Raw genomic sequence first — 6776 nt, 5'->3', positions numbered from 1 at the left:
GATGACATGTATAGTATTCTCAACTGGATTGGTCTGAGAAGTATTTCATGATGTGCAAGAGAACAAATAGAGAGGCAGGACGTTAGTGAGAAACAGATATGGCTTATTAACTGTTGATGATGACATGGATAGTATTCTCAACTGGATTCGTCTGAGAAGTATTTCATGATGGGCAAAGTCTTTTTACAAGCAAAATGAGAAAAAGCGATTGACTGTTTAAAAAAATAATTAGAATAATAATAATACTGATTAGGGAAAACATAGAAAAGATATTGAATGTTGAAGCGGGGAGATTAATGTCTCTATATTGACTGACATGCATGGCATTCCCTTTTGAAAAAGCAATGTAACACACTGTAAAGTTATATGTAATCCAATGTAATATAAAGATTATGATGATAATAAAAAAATTAGAAAAAAGAGAAAAAAAGAAAAACAATCAACATGTATAAATATCATCAAAGTAAATATAATCGATGTAATAACACTATGATCTAACATTGATTATGAGTCACCATTATTTGTAAGATGCCTTCTAATTTTAGAAAAAATATGTACATGTTTGTCTTTGCATTGATGAAACAAAGTACATTGTAGGGCCAACATTCACTCAGCTGCTCCGGTCAAAAAGTTTGTAGGCATCCTAGATCTCTGTTTCTTATACTCTAATCCTAAAGCCCCAATCAAAAAATCTAATCTTTACTACAAAATACATTTTTTTTTCTTTTTTGTCTTCCTTTTTTCCCGCCAGAGAGAGACAGAAAGCGAAGGAGAGGGAGAAAGCAGCCCCCAATGGGGCATGGTCACCCTACGGTCACTTCTCTGCTTCTCCATCCTGTCAGGATTTGGGGCATGCATGCACATGCACCTGGTTTGATTTTTAAGCCTCTAGGGTGGAAATTCAAACCACAGTTGACCACATAGGATCTGGCTCCCTTAACCACTAGGCTAGGGGGCCAGCCCACTACAAAATATATTCCAAATCACCACTTCCATAGCCACTGTCCTAATTCTAGGCACTGTGATGGCTAATCGATACTATGGCTGTTCTGCCTTATTCCAGGCTTGCTTCCCTCAAGTCTATTTCCTGCACATGGCCAGAGCGGTCCTTTTAAAATGCATAATAAAACTAGTAACTCCTTTGCTGAAAAATCTCCAAGGAGGATCCAACAGATGGCACAGCGGTTACATTGCTAGACTCCCATGTGGCTAACTACAGTTCCAGTCCTGGACCTAGTGGTTTGAAACTCACACTGGCTGCGTGTGCATGCATGCCCAAGATCCCAGGATTAGGATGGAGAGGAAGGGATTGCAGGGTGGCCATCCCTCCTTGGGGGGGTTGGGGGGGGAGGAGTAACTTCTCACTCTCCTTTGCACTGTTTCTGTCTCTTTCTCTCTCTGTAGAGAGTGCACATACTCTAAGGCAACAACCTCAACAACAACAAAAAAATCTCCAAGGACTTCCCACTTCAATTAAGCCTCAGATCCATATCATGCCCTTAAATAGTTTCTGTTCAGTTTTAATCCCGTCACTTTCCTTCTTGACCAATGGTTGAAAGCCACCCTTGTTCCGCAAATATGTCAAATTCGGCCCCAACTCTTGCCCTGAAACTTGCTGTTCCTTCTGTCTAGAAGCCTCTTTCCTAACATAAGAAAGCTAATTGTCGCTAATTGTCGTACTGGCTCTCAACTTACTTGCAGAGTCCTGTATAAGAACATTCACTGCAGCATTATTTGTACTCTTTTTTTTTTTTTTTTTTTTTGGAGAGATTTTTCACTATAGGGCGTGTGCGCTCACCAGACAGAGAGAGAGAGACAGAAAGCGAGAAATCACCCCCCAGGGGGGGATGGTCACGCCGCAATCCCTTCTCCTCCATTCTCTTCTAGGTATCTTGGGCACGCACACACACGCGCCTGGCATGAGTCTTAAGCCACCAGGTCCGGGACGCAAACCAGGGTCGACTACGTGGGAGTCCAGCGACATAGCCATTATGCTAACTGCTGGTTCCCCATTATTTGTAATCTTAACAATGTACTAACAATCTGAATGACCACCACTGAAAGAACGCTTATATACAGTGCAAAACAGTATATTGCAAATGAATAAACTACAGCACTTCATATGTATATGGATAGGTCTTGAAGAAACATTATTTTCAAAAATATTTTTGTAATGTTTTGTTTTAAAATGTTTTCCAAAAATCCATGGCTCATTTCTTTTTATGCACTGCTAGAAAATGGAGATCTTTTTGTGTTTCCTTTCATCCATAAATGAATCCTCTTTACCATCTTACCATCTTCTCTTCTCGTTTGTTAAGAAATAATTTTCTTGCTGTTATAATAGGAAGAGCAGTACTTGTTTCCTGGCTTGTTACAACATTGTATTTCCATTCCCAAATTTGTCATGGTATATTAAAACACAAATGAAGTAGCTATAATCAATGGCAGTAGAACTCTAAAATACAATTACAGTGGTTCAAAATCTGACTAGAAATGACAGATTGTAATTTGGATTACAGCGTATTACAATTAATGCTAAACTGCCAGCAGCAAATACATTTAACCCCCCTTCACACTTGTAATCAGTCAAGCATGAGATAGAGCATATCTGGGAACACAAATCATTACAAAATAAAAAGTACAGGCACTTGTGGGAGAAATGATGCAACATACATTCCTGTTAAAGTCAACTTTCATTTAATGCTTTTGTTTTAGAATTGAAAAGGTAATCTTTGTGGTAAACCATTTCATCAAATTTGCTCACAAAGACTAGTTCATTTGAAGGGGAAAAAAATACCTCTATGTAGCCTATGAAAATAGCTTTCCTCTTTACAAAGAATTGGATTATAGCATATCCTTTTTCACATGAACAGTTTTTGTAATTGAAATATATTCTTGATAAAGAGAATATTAACAAAAACAAGGCATCTGTGACCAAAATTATATAACCTTTGATTAATCATATTTATCTTCAAACAGGCCACATATGGCTAAGTTGTTAGGGCGCCTCAGGTATGCTAGCAGCATGTATTTATCCTAAACTTATATCGAATAACAGAATATTGGAAAGTTCCCTTAGGAATAATAATATGACACCATGAAACTCATATCCTCTCTTTCCACAATACCAAGTTTCACTTTATGAATTTGAAATTGCACTCCAAGAATGAGTTTTTCTCTGTATTGGATTGTGTCTATTATAAAGGTTATCATTCTACATGCAATTATCCAGAATTGCCCAATATGCAAGCTCAGAACAAGGATTAAGTTAGCTTCTTCATGCTGAGAAATGAACAACAGGGTACCATTTAATAAGAAGAATTCTTCTATAGTGGTACCACAATCTCCTAATAGAATTCATGCCCCTCTTTCTAATGCACTCTTAGAAAGTAATTTAAAGGCTGAAAGAACTGGGTGATAATTAACCTTTTAAAAAGCTTCAAGGAAGAAGGATTTTTTTTTTTTTAGTTGTTATTAGTATCCCATAAACTAACTGTTAAGTACTTGGTCTTGCACTTATGTCCCCTTGAGTATCTGGATCCAATTACTAGTGGTGGTTACAAAAAAAACAGCAACAGGGACTATCTATGGCCCAATATTACTAAAGAAGACCTTAAGAAATTGCTGGGGACATTTGGTCTCTCTCTACATTTACTTTTTTTTTTTTTTTTGCCTGGAGGGTGCATGTGCTGGGGGGCAGGGAGAGAAAGAGAGTGAGAAAGCACCCCTCAGAGGAGATGGCCACTTCACAGTCCCTTCTCCTCCATTTTCCTCTTGGGGTTATGCACACACACACACACACACACCCATCCCTAGAGTGTTTTTCAAGAGGCTGGGTCTGACACTCATACTTCTCAGCTGGCCATGTGGGATCCCACCGCCTTAGCCACCATACTACCATCTGGCCTTCCAGATTTACCTCTGTCTTCACTTTAGTCTGCTCGTTTCTCAAGGATTACTTGTTCCTGTGTTCGTCAACTCTGGGTGCACATTAGAATCAACAAATACATATCCATGCTCAGTCCCTAGCCCTGAGTAATATTTCTGGGAGCAGGTCCAGGATCAGTACAAAACCCCCAAGGATGGTAATGTGCATTCTGGTTGGGAACTACAACCTCTGCTCTTCCTTTGTACTTCTTTCTTTCTTTCTCATCTTTGATGTAACCCTAGTGTTGCAAACTTGTTTAAGCCAAAGAACTCTATAGAAGGAATCCATATAAATAATAGAATTCAACAGGATAAACACTTTTTCTCTTTAATTAGTAGGGCACAGTACACTTGTCAAAGAGAAAGAGAGAGAGAACTTTCCAATGGGGATGGTCACACTACAATACTTTTTCCTCCATTCCAGTATGATGCAGGTCATGTAGGGTGAAGATGCACTGAGCTTAACTGCTGCAGGCCAGCCCAGGAGAAACTATATCTTCAAGCAAGTTAAATCTCCATCAGTTTTGAAATCCTAGTATTGGCTCTTTGAAGCACTAGGGTTACACAGGGAAATTTAAGATGCATTTTCTCAGGCTTTTGAGTATCATTCAGAAATATTTTCCAAAAAAATACTGGTATCTTTTTTTTTTAATTTTTGCTATAGGGCACGTGCGCTCATCAGACAGACAGAGAGAGACAGAGAGACAGAAAGCGAGAAATCACCCTCACAGGGGGATGGTCACGCCACAATCCCTTCTCTTCTATTCTCCTCTTGGGATCCTGGGCACGCATGCACACGCGCCCAGCTTGAGTTTAAGCCACCGGGTCCAGGACTCAAACCACGGTCGACTACATGGGAGTCCAATGACAACCATTATGCTAACTGCTGGTCCCAAAATACTGGTATCTTAATGTCTCCCCCTAAGTTTCTCATTGTCCTACAGTGGAGGCTCAGAGCCAGCAGGGCGAATAGATAAGAAAAATATTTACATTCTTCAAAGGAGTTCCTGGTCAAAGGTAAAACACAGGAAGATGGGGGCCAGTAGATGACATGAGGTTAAGGTATCTGGATCCCACATGGCTGATGGCAGGGTTCAAACCCTGGACCCGGTAGCTTTACAACACACCAGGCACATGTGCATATGCCTTCCACAGGATCTGGTCACACAATCCTCCTCCTCCAGTTTCCTCTGGCCCTTTGGATCTTGGGCCCTTGTACATGCCAGGCATATCTCAGGCCTACCAGCTGAGGCTTTGAACCTAATTCACCAGATGTAATGCACTAGCCTCCCTCGAGCAGCACATTACTGCTATACCAGTCCAGGAGAGGCATAATGGAAAAGTTGTGATTGACCTAGGTAAATGCAATTTATGGAGTGATGGGGTGATGTGTATTTGCTGCGCTGTGATTCTTGTGAAAGGTGGATTGTTAAGTGTTCCTTGTAAATGCAGCAAGGAAAAGAAGCCCCTGAATGTGGAGCTGGCATTGCTGAAGCATGAAGTTTGTGACTTGGTGAGGCTGGCTGTGTGCCCTAGGAGGTTTCATTCCAATTAGCAAGCTGAACAGCGCCAAATGTATGCTGTAGACACTGATAAGAGGGAAGCTGGCTCTGAGTCTTTCCCTCCCAAACAGACCACTGTGGCCAGTGTGCCCTGCACTGGGAAGAAAAAGGCATCCAGGAGTTTTCCTTCCAGCAAGTTGGAAAAAGTTGGCATTCAGACATTTTTCTTCTTAAATTAAAGCCTGAAACCTACCATGTCACTGAGCTTGTTAAAAACAAGTAACTTGGAGCTAGCAGGTGGTGTAGTGGATAACACGTTGGATTCTCACGTGGCCAACCATGGCTCAGGCCCCAGACCTGGTATCTTGCTTTCTCACTCCCCCCACCCCATCTTTCTCTGGTCAAATTTAAAAATAATATTAAATTAACTAAAGTTTTACAAAGTACCTTTTGGACTTGTCTCCCCTTGACCCCACCCTGTGTAGGTATTCACTTAATACAACGGCTGTGACTGGAGACTGTAGGAGTGGACAGTCCTTGACCTCACTGCTGGCGACAGCATTAGGAGCCATTCAATTACCACTTTGAAGAGCCCTGTCTCCAAACCATCTGGACTTCTCTCCACCCATGCATGGTACTTGGTTTGTGAATTAGCATAAGTGCTTGCATAATTCACTTTACTTTTTTTTTGGAGAGGTTTTCGCTATAGGGCGCGTGTGCTCACCAGACAGACAGAGAGAGACAGAGAGACAGAAAGCAAGAAATCACCCCCCAGGGGGGATGTCCATGCTGCAATCCCTTCTCCTCCATTCTCCTCTCAGGATCTTGGGCACTCACGCACAAGCGCCCAGCGTGAGTTTAATCCACCTGGTCCAGGATTTGAACCATGGTCAACTACATGGGAGTCGAGCGACATAGCCATTACGCTAACTGCTGGTCCCAATTTACTTTACTTTAAATTTCTCTCTTGCTTGTTTTTGTTCATATTTGCAAATCATATAATTAATTTTGGACTCATTTTCAAAATACATAAAGAACTCTCAAAACTAAATAATTTTTTAAACTCAATAAAAATGTGGACAAAAGTTTTGAGCAGACGTGTCACTAAGAAAACATAGAAGTCAAATAAGCACATGAAAAAATTCTTAACAACATTTATCATTAGAGAAATGCAAATTAAAACCACAATGATATACACACCTATTAGAATGTTTATATTAAAAAGACTGGCTGGCTGACCCTCTAGCATAGCAGTTAGGTGCTGTGCATAGAGAGCTGGATCCCACATGACTGACCATGGTTTGAAAACATGCCAGGTGTGTGTGCATGCATGCCCCAGATCCTGGA

The sequence above is a fragment of the Tupaia chinensis genome, unplaced genomic scaffold, assembly GCF_000334495.1.
Source record: "Tupaia chinensis unplaced genomic scaffold, TupChi_1.0 Scaffold000168_1, whole genome shotgun sequence".
Taxonomy (NCBI): domain Eukaryota; kingdom Metazoa; phylum Chordata; class Mammalia; order Scandentia; family Tupaiidae; genus Tupaia; species Tupaia belangeri.
This window is presented reverse-complemented; position numbering follows the sequence as displayed.